Source organism: Lutra lutra, chromosome 5, assembly GCF_902655055.1.
Source record: "Lutra lutra chromosome 5, mLutLut1.2, whole genome shotgun sequence".
In the NCBI taxonomy this organism is placed as follows: Eukaryota; Metazoa; Chordata; class Mammalia; order Carnivora; family Mustelidae; genus Lutra; species Lutra lutra.
In genome coordinates this window covers 77,706,873-77,730,187 of record NC_062282.1, presented here as the reverse complement: position 1 = coordinate 77,730,187, position 23,315 = coordinate 77,706,873, and the positions used below count along the sequence as shown (strand labels likewise).

Genomic DNA, 23,315 nt, shown 5'->3' with positions numbered 1-23,315 from the left:
CTTTTCCCATACCCGATTATCCAAGGAAATTCCAAGGAAAAGCACCTTAATGAGCAGAAACCATTCAGCTGCAGTGTATTCAAAGCTGAGGACCAATCTTCTATAAAAAATAACCCTATTTTTTTTCTTTTTTTGAGAGAGAGCGTGTGAGCGCACACACATGAGAGGGTGGGAGGCAGAGAGGGAGAGAGAGAAAGAGTATCAAGCAGACTCCATGCTGAACATGGAGCCAAACGCGGGGCTCAATCTCATGACCCTGAGATCACAATCTGAGCCAAAACCAAGAGTCAGACACTTAACCGACTGCGCCACTGAGGCACCCCAGAAATTTTAAAGATACTCCTTGACTTCACAAAACTAAGTGCCTATCAGCTGCAAAATGATCCCCACAATTAGGGAGACAGTAATAGGAACAAAATCACTCACCAGAGTTGCCCTCTCAGTCTACCTTTCCCTTTGTAGAAGATTTAAGTATCAGATGTTCATTCGTTATGTTTTTACTTTCAAAAGACCAAAAACACAAGTCATTTGAGAAAAGTACCCTGTTGCACTAATAATTAGCATTCACTCTCTGGCCAGCTCTCTGGCCAAACAAAATTCCCAACACCTTTCACATCTTTAATATGAATAGTTATTTTACTGGTTTTATTCAGGGATGGGGAACGTGCCTCGGGGCAAAGAGGACATGGGTACACAGGATATGGTTATGAAATTTTCAGAAATGTCGAATTCTTGGGGTAAGGATAGGCCATAATCCTTACCCCCCCTCATCTATGCTGTAAAATGTTATACCAGTTTTGTCAGGATTCCATAAAATTGGCTACAAAAACATTGATCTTTCATGTGTAAGTACTTTCTGAGTTTTTGTTCACCACAGGAAAAAAGACATGAGCATGAGACACTGATAATGCTAGGATTGCCACATGTGGCACACACACTAACAGCTGTGTTCACAAGTGACCCTGATGTTGCTACTCCTCTCTCACCAACCTCCCTAACTTACCAGGAAGCTCACAAGGAAAAAAAAAATAACAGCTCTGGGAAAGAAAAGGAAAAGAATCACCACTCTCAGCACACTCTTGTAGGCATCTAGAACACTGCCATATCACCACATCTTCCTCTTCTCTCCTGACAACCCCTTCAGGCCAATGTGTGCAAAACTGCTCTCTGACACTTGCCATCAACTTCCAACAACTAAACCCATTTTATTATAGTGTTAAAACTGCCAGTCTAACATTTATCTCTTACTCTCCATGAAAACCTAACAGCAGGTGGTCAGGCATTCTCTCCCTTTGTGAAGCAGCATTTCTGCGGTGTCAGAAAAACATCACAGTGCGTAAGTGATATCACCCATTTCATGCTCACTTAAAATTAGAAGTGAGAGGAATTAGATAAAATGTGAAGAACTGAACAAACTATAGTTTATTTAAAGTCTAGCTAGTTGACATTCCCACCAAAGGCATCACCATAAATTACAAAAACTATTAAACATATTTCTATAAAAAAAAAAACACAAATCAACTAGCCTCCCAAACATATAAACAATATTTTGAAAATCTTGCCTTTTAAATATTTTATGTCAATTTTTAAACACACACACACACACGGGGCGCCTGGGTGGCTCAGTGGGTTAAGCCGCAGCCTTCAGCTCAGGTCATGATCTCAGGGTCCTGGGATCGAGCCCCGCATCGGGCTCTCTGCTCAGCAGGGAGCCTGCTTCCTCCTCTCTCTCTGACTGCCTCTCTGCCTGCTTGTGATCTCTCTCTGTCAAATAAATAAATAAAATCTTAAAAATAAATAAATAAATAAATAAACACACACACACACACACACACACACACACACACACACCCTCCCCCTCAGTTTAAATGGAAGGCAAGGTGGCCTGGGGATCAGATAAAACCCAAGAAAGGGCTAGCTGCTTTATTTTGTTATTAACTAACATTTAAACTTAATTGAATTCCAAGCCTTTGTTACCAACTGGAATTGAGAACATTATCTGGGAAGGGGAGACCGATGGGAAAGATTGAGATTCAGTTTTTGACATACTAAAATCGAAATGTTTATTAGCTATTCAAGTAGAGATGACAAGTCCAGGATAGAGATCTAGACTGAAAATACAAATTTTGAAGTCATCATAGTAAACATGGGTATTTAAAGTCACAGAACTGAATGAGATTACCAGGGGGGATGAGTATAGATGGAGAAGAGACTCAGAGAAACACACCTTCCTCTTATGTCAATCTGTGACATATTTAAACAATATCTTACCAAATGGCAGTCAACAAAAAATGACAAGTTTCAAGGGCAGCATCCCCTCAACATCAAAGTCACTTGAGCAAAGAATGTTCTATTGGAAAACAAATGGGAATAAAGTCAGCCTGATTCAGGAAAATTACTTTAAAACATTACCTATCAAAGAAATTGTTGCTAATTAAAGGTCTGCACATACACTGTTTTAGAAGTGAGAATGATTACTACAAGTAATTACTATAAGAATGATGACTACAAGTCCATCATTCATGGAACCTTGCATGGAACATACCTAGTAGATGCTAGATATGGCCCTGTCCTCAATGAGGTCAGTGCAATAAATTAAAGAACCAATCAAAGATCATGGGACAATCAGAAAAGCAGGATTTAATTTGGGGCAAAGGTACACCTAGCTCTTGTACTTGAACTACAAATATTCACTAAAAAGATAACCATATTTTCTCTGATAGTGATTTGGATTACAAAGTATGTGTGCTGATCAAAACTCACCAAATAGTACACTTACAATCTGTACATTTGTGTACAAAATTTTCCATAAAAAAAATGGAACTCCAGTGTATGCACGCTGCAGTGTTTAGAGATAAAGTATACAAGTGTCTGCCAAATGATTTTAAAATACATCTAAACAATAAGATGGATACAGGGATAGATAAATATGTGATAAAGCATCTAACAAAATGTTAATCACAAAATCTAGGAAATGAGTGGGTGGGTGTGTGTGGGTGTGTGTGTATTTATGTCTATATATATGAATGAGTGATCACTGTACAATTCTTCCAGGTTCTCTGTATGAAAATTTTCTTAATAAAATGTTTGGAGGAGGGGCACCTGGGTGGCTCAGTGGGTTAGGCCTCTGTCTTTGGCTTGGGTCATGGTCTTGGGGTCTTGGGATCGAGCCCCGCATTGGGCTCTCTGCTCAGCAGGGAGCCTGCTTCCCCCCTCTCTCTGCCTGCCTCTCTGCCTGTGATCTCTCTCTGTCAAATAAATAAAATCTTAAAAAAAAATGTTGGGAGGAAAGGAAAATATAAACCTACAGTTGTAATTTATGACATTGACAATCTACACACTATTCCTCTCAATTGAACCAACAGCATTACATGATGGTTAATAGCTTAGACCCGAGTCAGACTAGGTTCAAAATATAGCACATCCACATGCTACCTGTGAGATCTTGAGCCAGTCACTTATGCCTTAATGGTACATAACTCATGCTCTGAAGAGTATATGGGAATATGTGCATAAAAGTTGTAACACTTCCTGGCACACAGTAATTGTTAAAGCGTAAGCTGTATGATGATGATGATGACAACGACTACTAAGTATTTTTAAATATTTCAACAAGTACTACTTCAACTTCCACTATGAGATAAAACAATATTCAGTGAAGAGCTAAAAAAAGAAAATCAGCCAAAAAATGTGGACAGTGCTACTTAGATTGCTGATATTCAGAGAACATGGAGGGCAAAGAAGAATGTAGTGGAAAAGGAGCCGTTAACTGTGCTGCAAGTACCAACAGAATTTTAATATAGCTGGGTGCAGGGGCAGCCAAAACCACCAATCTGACAGAATCTACCAGTAAGTACAGCTAAAGTGAACCGAATGACAGGGAGACTCGGGAACCAGAAAGGGTGTATAAATTTAACATGGTCAGCAAGAGCAACCATTCCAGATCTCTGGAGATGGCTGGGATATGATGATCAAAGCAGTGATTAAGAAAAATGTATTCTGGCAATCTTCCTTGTTTTGCTGAGAAAAACAAAACCCAGAACTTTAAGAAGGCCTGCTAAGGAAAAAGGATAAGGGAAAGAGATTTATTTAAAGGATAGGCAAAAGAGTAAGAACCAACGGTCCGCTGAGAAAGAACAAATGGCTCTCTTGAAAAGCCTTGCTCAAGAGAAACAGGCAGAAAGTTATGGTATGAGGGGGAAAGGAGGTAAGACATCATTCATTCACCAAGATGCGCTAAATAAAAATAAATAAATAAAAAGAGCCTCTGGGTTCCAATATTACATCTTGAGGTTTCACCTATTAATCTCCAATCTAAAATTATTTTCTGAAAAGACAGTTCCTCCACATTTTTCATTTGCAGGTTCCCCCCCCACCAAGTGTCAATTAAGGGACTTCCTCTTATGAATTAGACACACAGAAAAAGGCAGGGCTGGTTTCTACTTTGTCAAGTATGAAGCAAAGCTCTTGCTAGGATCCCATTCATTCTAGTAAAACCTACCCCTTTCCCACTCTTAGTTATATACTGTTAACATTTTTGCAAGATAAAAGTCTTAAACTTTTAGAACAATCATTTCTGACTCCCTAATGTGGTGCAAATACTAAACAGAAACAGAGAAGCACAGTGTAGTGACAACCTGTTAATTTTACTCCCTCACATGCTACAAAAGAATCTTTTTTTTTTTTTAAAGATTTTATTTATTTATTTGACAGAGAGAAATCACAAGTAGACAAAGAGGCAGGCAGAGAGGGAGAGAGGGAAGCAGGCTCCCCACTGAGCAGAGAGCCCGATGCGGGACTCGATCCCAAGACCCTGAGATCATGACCCGAGCTGAAGGCAGCGGCTTAACCCACTGAGCCACCCAGGTGCCCGCTACAAAAGAATCTTAATGTAAGGTTTAATTTGTTACTTTCATAAATAAGAGGTTCATTAATGACTTCACTGTTAGAAATCTCAGTGGAACTGCTGTTTTTGTTAAAAACTATGTGGGGTATGACTGCCAATACGATCTTAATAAAAGCTCAAACTGTTATCTACCTCCCATCCTAATAACAGAAACTGAAGATGAAACATGACGTCTTAAGGGTTACACTTCACAATCAACAACTGAAACAAGTTTCGATATTTCAGAATCCCTTCATTCCCTACCCGGATTTAACTCTAACATGTTTTTCATTCCTTCCCCATAATCAAATATTTTATTCTCCTTTAGAAATATTCTTTCAGAAATCGTAATTATGGAAGCTCTTCAGTATGTCTCAAATATGTACACTTCTTTTTTTCCTCCACATTTGATATTATAATCAAGACTAGCTAATAAATTCCTTCACTTGGGCAAACCATGAAAATTATAAAGATGTGCAGACTTTTTCCAAGACTTAACAATTATACATTAATTTTGATTTAACAAAAGTTGGGGAAAACCTACCAGAAATCAACTCTTGTTGCTTTTGTTTCCAGCTCTTCCTTTTTATAAGAAAAGGGACATGCTGTTCTTTCTGCTAAGACAGTGACAGAGTGGAGACCCTGTCTCACCAACCAAACACTATATGAAGTGTGAATGCTCCATACACCTTCAGGGAACTGTCCACAACTAAGAACCATCAGTAAAACAGCATTCTACGCTAAAAGGAAATTAAAACTCAACAACATACAAATTTTTAGGAAACAGGGAGAAAAAAAAAATGTTTTATCCAGTATGTGTTGGATTTTTCTGTCATTGCTGTTATAAAGGTTTTACTGGTAAATCTGCAATTTCCTGCATCCACAATAATACTTATATACAGGAACTATACATGAGGGCTGGCTCGTTAGTCTCCTTGGTTAAAACATAAAGGTTAAAAAGATAGCAATGGGTTTGTTCTTTGTAGGGATCAGTTTTGGTCTTCACATTAAAAAATCCCCCAAAATCTCAGGCTCCAATGTTAGGAGCCTGGATGGCTCAGTTGGTTGAACAACTACCTTTGGCTCAGGTCATGGTCCTGGAGTCCCAGGACTGAGTCCCACATCAGGTTCCCTGTCTGGCACAGAGTCTGCTTCTCCCTCTGACCCTCCCCGCTCTCATGTTCTTTCTCTCATTCTCTCCCAAATAAATAAAATCTTCTTTAAAAAAATCCCAATGTATTTTCTCTATAAACTGAAATTATCTGTCAAGGGTTACAACTGGTACTTCAAACTCCATGGGAATCAGTGAAAATGCACTGCAAGTGCTGCAGAGAAATCCCAGTGTATATCCCAAAGGGTAAGAAATCCCTTTCCATGCAGGATGACATTATTAAAAAGACATACCTCTTTTAATGAATACCATCTATACACAATAAGGAAGGATAAGAGGACATCACAATAAATCAGACAAAAAAAAAGAGGGGCGCCTGGGTGGCTCAGTCTGTTAAGTGGCTGCCTTTGGCTCAGGTCGTGATCCCAGGGTCCTGGGATCAAGCCTTGCATCAACCCCCTGCTCAGTGGAGAACCTGCTGTCTCCCTCTCCCTCTGCCTGCCGCTCTACCTACTTATGCTCTCTATCTCTCTGTCAAATAAACAAGTAAATTTTTAAACTAGACCAAAAAAACCCCCCCAAAAAACTGGAAAAATGTCCCCAAAAAGACTCCATGGGCATTTCTTCCCTAAGAGAGGGATCTAGTGGGTTCAAATCAATTCTGCCCTTAAAATCCTTTACTGTTTTCCCTGTACCCCAAAATGTCTGTATTTTACACTACTGCAGTTGGAGGAGTTTGTCAAACCATTCTTTCTTCCTCTTCTTCTCCCACTCAAGTTTCTCTCCAGTGATGCTTGCCAGCCCACTCATTCATCTTTTCATTGTCTTTCCTTACTTGGGAGCTCTCGAGCATTTACACTTTTCACTTAAGTCTATGTAAAAAGAGAGTGTGTGCACAGGCACAAGTACATGTGTTCAGTTAGGGAAAAATGGAAGCAAAAAGACCCACGATCAAGACAAAACAGCCTCTATTTATTTCACAGAGAAAGCCATTATTTAGCTCATTTCTTGTCAAAGATTTTCTTTTTTAACTTTGGCTCCTCCCTTTAAATTCGAGTCTTGTACCGGCCATTTTTACTTGATTAGAAAAAGAACCTCTCACTTGAATATGTGTAGCATCATATTCAATGCCCGCATTCAGAAACTTGTATATCTATAAATAAACTGCAGATATCCACACAAAATTTGCAGATGCGGGTAAAAATAAAAACAAAATAAATATTCTTAAAACTATTTACAAGTATAAAATCCTGCAGATGCGATGTCAATGAGAATTGTGAAAGGCAGGTTTGTCATATTTTGCTAGAGAAGGAAAGGCTCTGAAAACCATCACTACAGCAGTTCCCTGACTGGTTGTCTTCCATCCATCCAAGTCAAATAAATTTTGATGCTCAACAATTAAAATGACCTGTGTGAAAGAATTTTTATAAAACCTAACAGCTCAAAGTCAGGCAATTATATTCAACCATGAAATTTTTACAAAGGACTCTGTATTCACAATATGTCAATGTCAAACTCTCATTTGAAATGTGAAAATTCCTTCCTAGAACCACAGAGCTCAACACTCCTTTCTCCTTCTTCTGTACTATTTCTGCATGTGTTTCATACACACACACACACACACACACACACAGCCACAGCATATTCCTTCTGAATATTTTTATCCCATTCTTCTGTTTTAAGTTCCTTTTTTTTTTTTTTTAAACTTGAGACAGAGAGCTCGAGAAAGAGAGAGAGCACAGGGGAGGTGCAGAGGGAAAAGGAGAAGAAGGCTCCCCAAGAGCAGGGAGCCCAATGCAGGGCTCAATACAGCCCTTATTTTTATTCCATTCCTAAGCAAGAATTGGAAATACACCTTTGTTGTACAGTTACGGAATTAAGATTTCTTTCCTAAAGAGTAACCGCTAATGGAGGCTTCTAAGTCTCAAGCAGTAGCTATTACTGTAAGTTAATTCCTGATTTAATAAAACTGATTGAGCACAGGGGCACCTGGGTGGCTCAGTCATTTAAGCATCTGCCTTTGGCTCAGGTCATGATCTCTGGGTCCTGGGATCAAGCCTGACGTGGGGTACCCTGCTCAGTAGGGAGTGTCTCCCCCTCCCCTGGGTGTGTGCTCTCTATCAAATAAATAATATCCTCCTCCCCCAAAAAAACACCTGATTGAGCACACAATTAGTAAATGTAGGAAATGTCCTGTCATTTACCAACAAGCATTTCAAAGACCAAACAAAAAGAAAAATAAAGACCTGTTAAACTAAGTTTGGACCAATTCCGCAAATTTAAACTCAAGTAAATATTTGCTAGTATAACTTAATACTTGACAAAGTCATATTTCAATTCACTAGAGGAAAAGATGGCCTATTTATTAAGTCCCAGGGCACCTGGATGGCTCAGTCATATAAGTGTCTGCCTTCGGCTTGGGTCATGATCTCAGGGTCCTGGGATCAGCCCCATCCGGCTCCCTGCTCGGCGGGGAGGCTGTTTCTCCCTCTCCCTCTACCGCTTTCCTACTTGTGCGCTCCCACTCGCTTGCTCTCTAATGAAAATCTTAAAGGAAAAAAAAAAAAGTCCCTATCCAAATGGAAGAAATAATAAATTAGAACACGTACCTCACAACAGGCAGATGAAAGATTTTGACATCATTTGTCCTGAGCCAATTTAGCTAATCTGGAACTACATTTCCCAGAAGTCCCTTCCCTATACAGTTCCACATCAGACTGGACCACATGAGACAACCTTGCATGAGATTTGGAAGGCAGAAATGAAGCAGCAACCATCTTTCTTATGCTGGCAAGGTGGTACAGGTACAAGGCACTAATGCAGGTCACACACATTGTAGCTTTGCTGGCTCATTTTGTTAGCATAGGTCAATAATCAAAACAACTCCTACAGGATTTTCTCCTTCAGCTTTGCTGACTTCTAGGTCAGGTGCATATCTCAACCTATAATAAAGGAAGCCACCTTCTTCAGGAAATCTCTGTCATCAAAGTTGGAGGCACAGATGTAAGAAGAGGCCAATATGAGTTCCAGACTGTTCGCATGAGGCCCAGCTCATGTTCCAGAGTGACCCGGTTTCACACGTACCTTTTCTTACAGACTGCATGCTCTGCTCATCTCTGGCTCCAGCACCAGATACATAAGCAAAAGGCTCATACAAACTATTTAATCTGTTCCCATGATTGCATGTCAAATCACTAAACTCCTTATGTCTTTCATAGTTGCTCTACCTCGGTGAATGAACCCTAAGTGACACAAAGGGGTGTGTGTGTGTGTGTGTGTGTGTAATTAATCCAAGGTGGGAAAGGAATCTGTACCCTACAAAAATCCCCTAGCCACAAAATAAGAGATAAACACATATAAATAAAAATAAAAACAGAACTCTGCTATGGTGAAAAGGGGGGGGAAAGGGAAGAAAATCATATGCAATATCAAAAGGCAAAGGACAGACTTAGAAAAAACATATGCAATGCAGATGGGCAGGTATTAGGTTAATATCGATAATATACAAACAAAGAGCTCCAGCAAAGAAAAAGACACGTAAGTCATTAGAAAAATGAGCAGAGGATATGAATAGGCAACTCACAGGAGAGTAAATTCAATGACCTACAAGGATATGAAAAAAATTATTTTAAAAGTGGTCAGGGAAATGTAAATTAAAATATAATGAACTACGACTTCATACCCATAGGATCAGAAAAATTACAACACTTTCTATTAGAGGATGTAAAGAAAAGGCTATTTTCTGTCTTACATTAGTGGTAGACCTATAAATAGTGGCTTTTTTAGAAAAGCCTAAATCTGCCAACATCTCTTCAGATGAAGATATACATGTACATTAAACCCAGCAATTTCATAGAAATAAAATAATCTATTCTTTTATTCTTCTGTTCTCAAGAACCTATTTCATAGAAATAAAGCAGCAAACACAAGGCACTGCCACATTGTTCCTAGTGCTTAAAAGAAATTAAAAAAAAAAAAATTAACCAAATGCTGTCAAGAGGGAAATTGTCAGATAATTTATGATATATCCATACCATGAAATACTAGTCAGCAATCAAAAGAATGAATCAGAGGTAAACTAGGAGAAGTCAAAGGACTTCCATGAGGTACTACTGAACAGAAAGATACCAATTTGTAAGTAATGATCTCACTTTGAACAAGTAACTATGCAAAACAAAAAACAAAAAACTAACTAACACCTACATTGGGGTTAGGGGTGTGGAGACTGGAGGTCTACTACATAAGTAAAGTATAGAGATACTCATACCTGACTGCTAACACTGGTTCTTTGGGGGAGAAAGATACAGGATGGGGGAGAAAGCTCAGTATAAGGAAAAGCTCGTGTGTGTGTGTGTGTGTGTGTGTGTGTGTGTGTGACAGAGAGAGAGAGAGAGAGAGAGAGAGAGATTGTGTATAAATATTTTAAAAGGATTTTCTTTGCATTTATACATTTTTGTATCATGTAGTTCCACTGCTAAAAATGAAGCCTGATTTCTTATGATTACAGTATTCTGAAAGGCAATATAGGCTTTAAGAAGGACCTGTAAGTGAACTATAGTAGTAATCAGATTCACTGGATCTTGGAAAGGAAGGGACAACCTTCTAAAAAGGTTGGAAAAAAGCAAAAAATGAAAGAAGAATGAAAGCGGTGGGAAAAAAGATATACAGTGAAGAATAGAGTAGAATCACTGCCTTGGAATGCCGCCCAAGGAAAAGGTAAAAGAAAGTACCTCCCTGAGCTGAGCTGAGCATGGAAGCAGGAAATTTTATGAGCTGAGGGGATTTGGCTACTGGCCCACAACCTCACAGGCAAGGTGCAAATTCATGGCAATACAATGAGGCACTATTAAAACTACTGAAATATTACAAACCCTTATACACACACTTACACACTTACACACACACACACACACATGCGCACATACACCATTACTTTAAAAGGTTAAAGCCAGGACCAGAAAAGGCCTCCAGAATCCTGCTCCAGCACTGGAGCACTACTGACTGGGTACCACCCATGTTCAACAAATGTTGAACATATATGGAGTACCTCCCCAGCTGAGAGGCGGAAATCTCCATCCCCAAAATGACACGATCATAGTCCACCTGTACCCACAAGAAGCGAAGCATTACCTCCCACGAACAGCTGCCATGACCAAATGGACAACCTCTGGATGAAAAAAGACCAAGTGCCCCAGAAACTCTGGGGTCAGAGATCAGGTGCAACAGTGACTAGCAGGACAGGAAAAGAGGCTCAATGAGAAAGAAGCCCAATAAAGAAAAAAAGGGATTATGGGCTCTCCTCTTCTGATTATCCATGACATGCTCTAGACAGAATATTCTGCGGAGTCATCTTAAACCTAAACTTTCCAAGCATGTTACCAATGGTTACATTATACTACATGTTTTCTACTGCCACTTTTTGTCTTTATTTATTTATTGAACAGTCTTTCATTCTAGAGCACAGCATATCAATTTTTACCAACCATATAGCTTTAGGTAATATTCAATATCCCCTAAAGAAGAGTGTAAAAACTCTGTGCATGGCTAAAGTTAAAGGTCCAGTATTGGTAAAGAGAAACTACTATCAGACAAACAAAAGATATTTATTAGATAGGGATGTGTTCCACTGTCCTGAATTCTTTGTAGCAGTAACAGGCAAATCTTAAATGTGTAGAGGTATCACCTTTTGAACTCCAAAACCATTACTCAAAGTTAGGAAAACAAATGAAGGTTTACTGGACAAAAGCCAGGGTCAGTAGTTAAAAACCAAAGGAACTGTCAGATATGCAAAACTGAGAGAGACTATAGTAAAATGACAAAACCTTCAAAGTTATTATAGTGAATGAAGACTACTTTCTTTTTTTTTAAATAAAGGTTTTATTTATTTATGTGACAGAGAGAGAGCAAGAGAAGGAATACAAGCAGAGAGAGAGGGAGAGGAAGACTCCCCTGCGTCAGTGGGTTAAAGCCTCTGCTTTCGGCTGAGGTCATGATCCCAGGATCTTGGGATCAAGCCTGCATTAGGCTTCCTGCTCAGCAGGGAGCCTGCTACCCACCCCCTTTCTGCCTGCCTCTCTGCCTGCCAAATAAATACATAAAATCTTATTTAAAAAAAAAAAAAGCAGGATCCCCACCCAGCAGGAACGCAATGCGGGGTTTGATCCCAGGAAGCTGGGATCATGACCCAAGCAGAAGGCAGATGCCGAACGTTACTGAGGCACCCCTGAAGACTACTTTCAAGGATCTGTGTCGAGAAAAGGTAATGAATTATAAAGTGTAAAGAGAACTGACATTCTGGAATAAACATTTCAAAGAAGATAGTAAATACCTACTGACTATACAGATAATAGGCTAAGATGTGCTATTATTAATAGTAATTATTCGTTAAATAAAAGTAACCTCAGCATTACAGAGAACAGTCAGTAATAGAACACACAGGCAAAAACAACTCAATCTGACTTGGTTGAAAAGCAATTCAGACATGAAACAAAACTCAATGAATACATCCCAGACATGTAAGGTTTATAGACTTCTCTCCAACAAGGTACTATGAGCTGTTGCCACAGTAGAAAGAACAGAACAGAGGGCTCCAAGATTAAATATCCAAGAAAGAAGGAAAGCAAAGACAGAAATAGCTTACTTAGGAGTAAGGAAAAGAATATAGAAGGTTTTGTGGGGTTGGGGGAGATACATGTGGAATGAAATTCAGTGGCCTTAAGAGCAAAGTATATAATACTTAGGGGTAAAAAAAGTAGGTATCAGCGAATTATCATAGTAAAGTCTGTTTTTATAATCAAATAATGTAACTCTCAATACAGACATACATACAAACCTTAACTTGTGTGTATGTGTTTCTATGTTTGTGCTGCACTTTACTACATCTACATCAAAGATTTCTGGAAGGAGATAAAATAAACTATAAGAAGAGAAAGTGGATGGAGATATAACAGGAATGAAAAGGAGCTTTCTCTATACTCACTACACACTCTTTTATACCCTTTCAATTTGAACCATGCACATACTTTACCTATCTTAAGAATTAAGAAAACAACTTTTTATTGGGTATAAAGAAATAATACAGCCGTAAAGATAATCAGCTCAACAAGAGATCTAACTTTTTCAAAACTGTGAGAGCCAGCAAATGAAACACTTTCCCATTACTCTTAGTTTCAGCATCATTTCTAAAGCAACTAACCATTAATCCAATGAGTAAGTTCACAAAAAACGTCTGAAGGCAACTGTTCATATCTCATAAGTGAAGAGCAATGGTGCCAACCAGCACACATGCCTCACTTCTGTCAGCCTGGTTTAAATACAAAGATTCTTCCTAATAAGATTCTTCTGTTCAACCATTTTAGAGTTCTAAAGAGAAAGATTAGAACATAAAGGAAAAGAAATTTCTGGACCACACACCACCTATTCAAGTATCTTTTTATACTATAAGGCAAGGGTTAAAATTGCTGTTTCTGGTTATTTAATCAGCTCTACAATATGTAAATTCTCTTAAATGATGATCTAGTGGGTTTACTAATAAGACCAGAGAAAGTCTTATTCATAACCACATTTTCCTTTAGGGCTAGAAAGATGCTTTAATAAACTACAGAGGAAATATAAACACAACTTATAGAAAATGAACAAGAAACTATATGAACAGTTATAGTATTCAAATAAAAAACCTATTTCAGGGGCGCCTGGGTGGCTCAGTGGGTTAAAGCCGCTGCCTTCGGCTCAGGTCATGATCCCAGGGTCCTGGGATCGAGCCCCACATCGGGCTCTCTGCTCAGCAGGGGGCCTGCTTCCCTTCCTCTCTCTCTCTGCCTGCCTCTGCCTACTTGTGATCTCTGTCTGTCAAATAAATAAATAAAATCTTAAAAAAAAAAAAAAACTATTTCAAATGCAATCACCAAGTAAATCCAAAGTGACTGGGAAAGAATAATGAAGGGGTTTTATACAGAGATACCTATACAAAACTCAATGAAGAGAATGAACACTGATGATCAGGGCCCGCTTCCCCATGCCAGACAACACAGAATTAACTATAAAGAAGTATGTCAGACCCAAGCATAATATACATTTTAAAAGTACAGAGAACATATTATGAATCTGGGAATAAGGCCACCAACTTCAGGCAAGACAGTTAAGACAAACGGAGAACAATAAAATAACCTCTGCAACACAATCAGCAGGAACATATTTGGCTAAAAAACTAATGCAGTCTTTAGACAGTATTACCAGAAGGCACCTTAAAAAGGGATAATTCTCTAAATGTATTTGACCACTGCTGAAAGAGAAGAGGGGAGAGGGTAGATGGAGGGAAGGAAGGAATTAGCTCCTTCACTCAGCAGAATGAGAAACTGAACTACTCTTTAAAAAAAAAAAAAAAAAGAAAGAAAGAAAAGAAAGAAATTTGACTACTCTAAGAGATCACTGTAAAGTAGTAAAGCAGAACAGGTGAAAGTGAAAAACTGTGGGAATGCAAGTTGGTGCAGCCACTTTGGAAAACAGTTTGGATATTCCTCAAGAAATTAAAAATAGAGCTTCCCTATGACCCTGCAATTGCACTACTGGGTATTTACCCCAAAGATACAGATGTAGTGAAAAGAAGGGCCATCTGTACCCCAATGTTTATAGCAACAATGGCCACGGTCGCCAAACTGTGGAAAGAACCAAGATGCCCTTCAAGGGACGAATGGATAAGGAAGATGTGGTCCAGGGGCGCCTGGGTGGCTCAGTGGGTTAAGCCGCTGCCTTAGGCTCAGGTCATGATCTCAGGGTCCTGGGATCGAGTCCCGCATCGGGCTCTCTGCTCAGCAAGAAGCCTGCTTCCCTCTCTCTCTCTCTCTCTGCCTGCCTCTCCGTCTACTTGTGATCTCTCTCTCTGTCAAATAAATAAATAAATAAATAAATAAATAAATAAATAAATAAATAAATAAAAAGGAAGATGTGGTCCATATACACTATGGAGTATTATGCCTCCATCAGAAAGGATGAATACCCAACTTTTGTAGCAACATGGACGGGACTGGAAGAGATTATGCTGAGTGAAATAAGTCAAGCAGAGAGAGTCAATTATCATATGGTTTTACTTATTTGTGGAGCATAACAAATAGCATGGAGGACAAGGGGAGATGGATAGGAGAAGGGAGTTGAGGGAAATTGGAAGGGGAGGTGAACCATGAGAGACTATGGACTCTGAAAAACAATCTGAGGGTTTTGAAGGGGCGGGGGGTGGGAGGTTGGGGAGCCGGGGTGTGGGTATTAGAGAGGGCACGGATTGCATGGAGCACTGGGTGTGGTGTAAAAACAATGAATACTGTTACGCTGAAATAAAAAAAATAAAAAAAAATAAAAGTGAAAAACAGAGAACCTGAAGGTTTAAACCATTCAAAATACAAAAATTTGTTAGTAATAATACTGATAATAGTAGCAGTAGTATTAAAACCCTTTCCAACCATGCTGTGATATAGGTACAATCCTCATCCCTGTATTTAGGCCACAAACACTTGAGGAATTTAGGTTCTTTTTCAAACTCACTGTAGTTGTCAAGAACTACATCACTTGGGGCGCCTGGGTGGCTCAGTGGGTTAAGCCTCTGCCTTCGGCTCAGGTCATGATCCCAGGGTCCTGGGATCGAGCCCCCACGTCGGGCTCTCTGCTCCGCAGGGAGCCTGCTTCCTCCTCTTTCTCTCTCTCTCTCTGCCTGCCTCTCTGCCTACTTGTCATCTCTATCTGTCAAATAAATAAACCTTTAAAAAAAAAAAAAAGAACTACATCACTCCACAGAAAACCTTTTAGGTACAAAAAGTTGTTCTCGTGCCATAATTAATACATACTGGCAAACATGTAGTTCAAATATCCCTGGAGAGAAATCAAAGCTTCAAATTTGATAGGTTCATCAAACCAGTAGGAGGACCACTAAATCTCAACTAAGAGAATTTTAAAGATAGAGAAGAGCCACATGATTTTAACTCCAATGTAGTTAACATACATTGTAGTATTAGTTCCAGATGGACAATACAGTGATTTAAATATAAAGAGTCCCATATATTACTCCATGCTCATCAAGATAGGTGAGCTATTAATTCCCTCCCCTATTTCAACTATGCCCCAACCCCTCCCCCCGTAACCAACTGTTCTCTACAGTTAAGATTGTTGTGTGTTTGTTCATTCCTTTCTTAAATGACACATGAGTGAAATCTAAGGTGTTTGTTGTTCTCTGACTTATTTTGCTTAGCACTGTACTCTCTAGATCCATTCCTGTTGTTGCAAATGGCAAAACCTCATTCTTTTTTAGGGATGAGTAATATTCCATTGCATACCTATATCACTTCCTTACCCATTCATTAATCATTGGACATTTGGGATGTTACCATAATTTGGCTACTGTAAATAATGCTGCCATATAAACATAGGGGTGGATGTATCCCTTGGAGTTAGTATTTTTGTATTCTTTGGGTAAATAACCAGTAGTATGACTGCTAGATTCTAGGATAGTTCTATTTTTAGTTTTCTGAGGAACCTCCATCCTGTTTTGCAGAGTGGTTGCACCAGTTTGCATTCCCACCAACCGTGCATGAGAGTTCCTTTTTATACACATCTTTACCAACACCTGTTGTCTCTTGTCTTGTTGATTTTAGCCATTCTGACAGGTGTGAGGCGATAACTCATTGTGGTTTTAATTTGCATTTCCCTAATAATGAGTGATGCTGAGCACTTTCTCACATGTATGTCGGTCACTTGTAGGTCTTCACTGGAGAAATGTCTGCTCATGTCTCCCGCCCATTTTTTAAAGATTTTATTTATTTATTTGACAGATAGAGATCACAAGTAGGCAGAGAGGCAGTCAGAGAGAGAGGAAGAAGCAGACTCCCTGCAGAGCAGAGAGCCCAAAGCGGGGCTTGATCCCAGGACCCCAGGATCATGACCTGAGCCGAAGGCAGAGGCTTTAACCCGCTGAGCCACCCAGGCGCCCCTATTCCGCCCATTTTTTTAACTGGATTAATCATTTTGGGAGTGTTGAGGTGTTTAAGTTTATGCATTTTGAATTCATACTAACACTTTATTAGATAGTGTCATTTGCAAATATTTTCTCCCATTCAGTAGGTTGTCCTTTAGTTTTGTTGTTTTCTTAGCTGTGCAGAAGCTTTATTTTGAGGTAGTCCTAACAGCTTATTTCTGCTTTTGTTTCCCTTGCCTCAGAAGACATCTAGAAAGATGCTGCTACAAAGTCAGAGAAATTACTGTCTGTCCTCTCTTCTACAATTTTGACAGTTTCAGGTCTCACATTTAGGCTCTTAATCCATTTTGAGTTTACTTTTGTGTATGATGTAAGAAAGTGGTCCAGTTTTATTCTTCTGCATGTTACTATCCAGTTTTCCCAGCACCGTTTTTTGAAGACACTGTCTTTTTCCCATTGTATATTCTTGCCTCCTCTGTCAAAGATTAACTGATCACATATTTACGGGTTTACTTCTGGGATTTCTATTCAATTCCATTAATCTATGTTGTCTATTTTTGTGCCTATATCGTACTGTTTCGATTACTACAGCTTTGTAAGATAACCTAAGTCTGGAACTGTGATGCCTGAACCTTTGCTTTCCTTTTTCAAGGTTGCTTTGACTCTACAGGGTCTTTTGTGGTTCCATACAAATTTCTGATTGTTCTAGTTCTGTGAAAAATGCTATTGGTGTCTGGATAAGGATTACATAAAATGCGTAAGTTACTTTGGGTATTACAGGCACTTTTAACAATATTTGCTCTTCTAACCCATTAGCATAGGATGTTTCCCGTTTTCTGGGGTCCTCTTCAATTTCTTTCATCAATGTTTTATAGTTTTCAGAATAAAGGTCTTAAACCTCTTTCGTTAAAGTTTATTATTTTGGGTTCAACTGTAAACAGGATTGTTTCCTTAATTTCTCTCTCTGCAGCTTCATTATTAGTATACAGAAATGCAATGGTTCTCTGCACATTGACTTTGTATCCTATAACTTTACTGAACTCATTTATGAATTCTAGCAGTTTTCTGATGCAGTCTTCAGGGTTTTCTACATATAATAAGTACCACATCATCTGCAAACAGTGAACGTTTTACTTCTTTCTTCCCAATTTGGGTGCCTTTATTTCTTTTCACGGTCTTGACTGCTGTGGTTAGGACTTCCAGTACTATGTTGAATAAAAGTGATGAGAGTGGACATCCCAGTCTTTTTCCTGACCTTAGGGGAAAGCTCTCAGTTTTTCAACGAGTATGATGCTGGCTGTAGGCTTCTCATATAAGGTCTTTATTAGGTTATGTTCCCTTTAGACCTACTTTGTGGAAGAGTTTTTAATCATGAATCAATGTTATACTTTGTTGAATGATTTTCCTGTACCTCATGAAATGATCATATGGTTTTTATCCTTTCTCTCATCAATGTGACATATTATGGTGTTTTGCAAATACTGAACCACACTTGCATCCTGGAAACAAATTCCACTTGATAGTGGTGTATGATTTTTTTAATGTATTGTTGGATTAAGTTGGAGACTATCATGTTGAGGATTTTTCCATCCATATTCATGAGAAATATTAGGCTGTAGTTTTCTTTTTTTGTGGTGTCTTTACCTCGTTTTGCTATCAGGTTGATACTGGTCTCATAGGATGAGTCTGTAAGTTTTTCTTTCTCTTATTTATTTTTTAAAGTTTGAGAAGCATGGGTATCAACTCTACTTTAAATGTTAGGTAGAATTCACCTGTGAACACTTCTGTTTGTTGGGAGCTTTTTTATTACTAATTCAACTTAATTGCTGGTAAATCAGTCTGTTCAAATATTCTCTTTCTTCCTGCTTGTTTTGGAAAATTCTCTATTTCTATGAATTTATCCATTTCCTCTGGCTGTCCAATTTGTTGGCATATCATTTTTCATAATATTGTCTTATAATTCTTTGTGCTTCTGTGATGGCAATTGTTATTTCTCCTCTTATGTGATTTTGTTTGAGTCCTTTTGTGTCTTGCCCCCCTTTTTTTGAGTCTGACTACAGACATCGATTTTGTTGAGCTTTTGAAAGAAACAGCTCTTTGTTTCATGGTTTTATTCTATTGGTTTCTTTTGTTTCTTTTATCATTTATTTCAGCTGCTAATAATAATCTTTATTATTTCCTTCCTTCTACTGGTTTGGGGTTTCTTCTTTTTCTAGCTCCTTTAGGTGTAATTGGGACTTTTCTTGCTTCTTAATGTACGCCTGTATTGCTATAAACTTCCCTCTTAGAAACGGTTTTTGCTGTAGCCCAAAGATTTTTGTACCACTGTGTTTACATTTCCATTTTTCTCCATACAAATTTTTATTTCTTCTTTGATTTCTTGGTTGACCAATTCATTGTTTAGTAGCATGTTATTTAACCTATATATATTTGCGCTTTCTTTCCAGATTTTTTCTGGCGGTTGATTTCCAGTTTTGTGCTCAGAAAAGATGCATGATAGGAGTTGGATCTTTTTTAATTTGTTGAGACTTGTTTTGTGGCTTCTTAGTATGTGATCTCTCCTGGAGAATGTTCCATGTGCATTTGAAAATATGTGTATTTTGCTGTTTTAGGATGGAATGTTCTGAATTTATCTGTTAAATCCATCTGGTCTAGTGTGTCATTCAAAGTCACTGTTTCCTTGATGATTCTGTTTGGATGATCTGCCCAATGATGTAAGTGGAGTGTTAAAGATCCCTAGTATTATTGTATTACTATCAATTAGTTCCATTATGTTTGTTATTAACTGTTTAACGTATTTGACTGTTCCCAAGTTGGGTGCATAAATATTTACCATTGCTCAATCTTCTTGCTGGACTGTCCCCTTTATTATTATGCAGTGTCCTTCTTTGGTCTCTTGTTCCAGTTTTTGTTTTAAAGCCTATTTTGACCAGCAGAAGTATTGCTGCCTGGCTTTTTTTTTTTTTTTTAACATTCACTTGAATGATAAATATTTCTCCAGCCCCTCACTTTTAGTCTGCATGTGTCTTAAGGTCTGAAATTAGTCTCTTTTTTTTTTTTTTTTTAAGATTTTATTTATTTATTTGACAGAGAGAGATCACAAGCAGGCAGAGAGGCAAGGCAGAGAGAGAGGAGGAAGCAGGCCCCCTGCCAAGCAGAGAGCCCGATGCGGGGCTCGATCCCAGGACCCTGAGATCATGACCTGAGCCGAAGGCAGTGGCTTAACCCACTGAGCCACCCAGGCGCCCCTGAAATGAGTCTCTTATAGGCAGCATATAAATGTGTCTTCTTTTTGTTTACCCATTCCCATCACCCCATGTCTTTTGATTGGAATATTTAGTCCATTTACATTCTAAGTAATTGTTGGTAAGTACGTATTTATTGCCATTTTGTTACTTGTTTTGTGGTTGTTTTTGTAGTCTTCTCTGTCCTTTCTTCTCTTTCTTTCCTAGTCCACTGGTTTTCTTCAGTGGTATACTTGGATTCTTTTCTCTTTAATTTCTGGATACCTTAGGTTTGCAGTTACCTTAGGTTTGTATATAACTTCTTCCACATATAGCAGTCTGTATTAAGCTGATGGTCACTTAAGTTTGAACTCATTCTTTACTCCTCTCACCCACATATACGGTGTGATACTTTACAAACTTTTGAGTCCCCGGACTGACTTTTACAGATACACTTATGTTTACTGCTTTTATGCTTCCTACTCTTCTTACTCTCACTTATGGTCTTTTCTTCCCACTCAAACACTCCCCTTTAAATTTCTTGTCGAGCCGGTTTAATGGTCATGAAGAGGAGCCACTAGATTTATCTCCAGATACTAGCATATATAATCTTTGTCATTTTCAACTTTTCTCTTTAACTCCTCAGTCCCAGATAAAGAAACCAAATTCATAATACTGGTACAGCTCCAAACAGCAGCAACGAAAACTGGGAGATGACCAAATATTTCCTTCCTGTAATTCACTAAAATTTTACTTGGGGCAGCGAAGATATGTTCCATCTCCCAGACATCAATTTAGAGAGAGTTTACCACCCCCCAAATTAGGCTTCACAAATACCTGCCCCAATGACCTGACCATAACCAACTCCATCAAATCACATCTTTCTCACTTCCTGCCCCAGTGCCTGAATTTCCACTATCAGGCTTCTCTTTGAGAATTTACAAAGAAAGGAAAGAAAAGGAAAAGGAAGGAAAGAAGAGGAGGAGAATGCAAATATCTTCAAATAAAGCAATACTAAAAAGTCGGGAATGCGTACTATTTGACTTTTTCATCTAACATTTTAACTAATAAATTATGATAGCTAAAAAGGGAATGTTTTCAGTTTTTTCCCTAGTTGCACAAAATGCTTAAGAAGAATTAAATTCTTTCCATCATATTAATTTGTTTTTATTGCCTGTTACAACTTGGTCTGGTAGCAAGCACCAGTATGTAAAAGGAATGAACTATATACCAAATTCACATTAATGAAAAAAACCTGAAAACAGTTCATTACAGTTAACATGACCTCTTGTTAGGAGCAATAATTCTGTATTACATACAGAGAGTGAATGAGTTCTTTCTGACTGCAAAACCACACTGTTTTCTACGATAAAACTGAACAAACTTCTGTGGGATCACTGAAAGCTGTAAGGAGACTGCTAACTTTGGCCTACACGTCATCACAGGAAAGGCCTGCTGCTGGGGTTCACCACAGTTAGATTCACAGCTTAGTTCTGTTGGGCAGCAGCAAGATAAAGGATAAGCCATTCTGGTTTGGTAGGTACACCACAGAAGTCAGGAAAACCTTGCATGATATGAACTGAAAATATATGCTGTTCAGCTACACGCACTACCTCAAAAAGCAGTAAGAGCAAAAATCTATTCTAGGTAAACTAAGTAATTATGTTGGTTAAAACAGGCCACTTCGATTACAACCACTGCTACAACTTTTTTGCAATTCCTTCTAGGTCAAGGGGACCTAGACTACAGATGTGAGATACTACTATATATTATGAGCACCATTATTTCAACCAAAAATCCCTCCCCGTATCCATTATATTCCTCTGATCATCAAAAAAAACTAAGAAGATTACATCATTAATAAAAAATCTGATTCATTTTCATAGTTCTTAGAGTTGTATAATCAAACTCTAGGTGATTATATGCAAAAATGTCAAGTGAAAAATCCAAAGTATTTAAAACATGGTAATTTAAGGACTAACAATATCGATATCACAGAGATCTACCACTTTTCACAGAGACAAAATAAAAATGAAGAATACTGAATTAAAGTGATACATGTTCGATCTGATATCTGAGTTTCTGAAATACTTTTGATTCAAAAACCATTAATGAAATAGCGACCCAAAATTGCAGGCCATTAGTCTGTTCAATACAGAGCTAAGAGATTTAAAAAAGCCAACTTTGTGCACAATGCAGGCTTTTAATGTAACCAGTGTCATTCTGATAGTAATAAAAGACACGGACCCCATTTCAAAGTGAGGAAAACATTATTTACTTCATATAAGATACACAAATTACCTTGGGTCCTATCTCTTATAGGAAATATAATTTAAAATACCAATCACATCATTAGCATGGATACATGTATATAAACACATATATACATGTATGAAAAAACATGCAATATTTTAAAATAGCTTTAAGATATAAGCTTTGCACAGTGGCAGTATCGTAGCCAATGAGGTTTATCCGAGGCGTGATTATTGCTAAAAGATATATATTTCTTAAGATGCATATTAAGATACAATTCATAAATAAATCACCCAATTAAAGTGTACAATTCCATGGTTTTTTTAAGTATATTCACATATGTGCAACCATTACTATTAGAACATTTTCATCACCTGTATCCTCTAGCTATCACTCCCTCCACATCCTTGCATGTGAATATTTAAGGGTTAAATTTTAAATATCTAGGACATGGTGACCACGCTTGGTTATAAGTTTAAAAGTTATAAATGTGTTGTCCTTTCAAGTATTTTTTAGTATTTAGCCCAAATTTCCTCCTTAAACCTTAAGAATCACAAATTTATCTTTTCTCTTTCAAAAGACTTGTCAGATAATTCCTGGTTTGTGATACAGGGTAAAAAAGCAATCAAAACTCCAAAGTATTCTCCCTCATACAAATGCAACACATTTCAGGCAGCTATCAACAATTAAATAAAAATACATAAAACACCACCCACAAACACATCTCAAAATGTTTCTATCCAGTATTACCTACATAAAAAGTAACTATCCATATTCTATGGCATGTGCCTTTCTTAGGTTTACAAAAGTAGAAACTGGCACCAAGTCCAAGACTGCCAACTTAACAGGGCCTTAAAGAATGTTAGACACTCTTCCTCCACCCAC

General features: G+C 38.2%; 1 protein-coding gene and 1 pseudogene across 2 annotated transcripts in view; one reads left to right on the top strand and one right to left on the bottom strand.

Moving 5' to 3' along the window:
• Positions 1-23,315, bottom strand: part of CTNNA1 (catenin alpha 1) — a 181,176-nt gene that overhangs the window by 74,944 nt on the left and 82,917 nt on the right. The window lies entirely within an intron of this gene.
• On the top strand, positions 22,610-22,729 carry LOC125101371 (uncharacterized; annotated as a pseudogene).